The following is a 300-nucleotide window of genomic DNA, read 5'->3' on the forward strand; positions in this document are numbered from 1 at the left end:
CCGAGTCTCCCCACTGCCAGGTGCCCATCTCCACAGCCTGGCACCCCTCTGCTCTCCTTGTGGAACAGCCATGGGAGCCCACAAGAAATGGACTCATAGGAGGGAGTTTTTCCACCCCAGAAACAGCTGCACCCAAACTCTCTGCACTGAGCATCCAGGCCCGAGAGCACCAGAAAGAAACACTTTGGGTGCTGCCTGTGCACATCAGAGAAGGGTTTGGGCTGGAAGGGACCTTTCAAGGTCATCTAGTCCAACCCCCTGCAGTGAGCAGGGACATCTTCAACCAGATCAGGTTGCTCA

Source organism: Antrostomus carolinensis, unplaced genomic scaffold (genome assembly GCF_000700745.2).
Source record: "Antrostomus carolinensis isolate BGI_N321 unplaced genomic scaffold, ASM70074v2 scaffold28998, whole genome shotgun sequence".
Taxonomy (NCBI): Eukaryota; Metazoa; Chordata; class Aves; order Caprimulgiformes; family Caprimulgidae; genus Antrostomus; species Antrostomus carolinensis.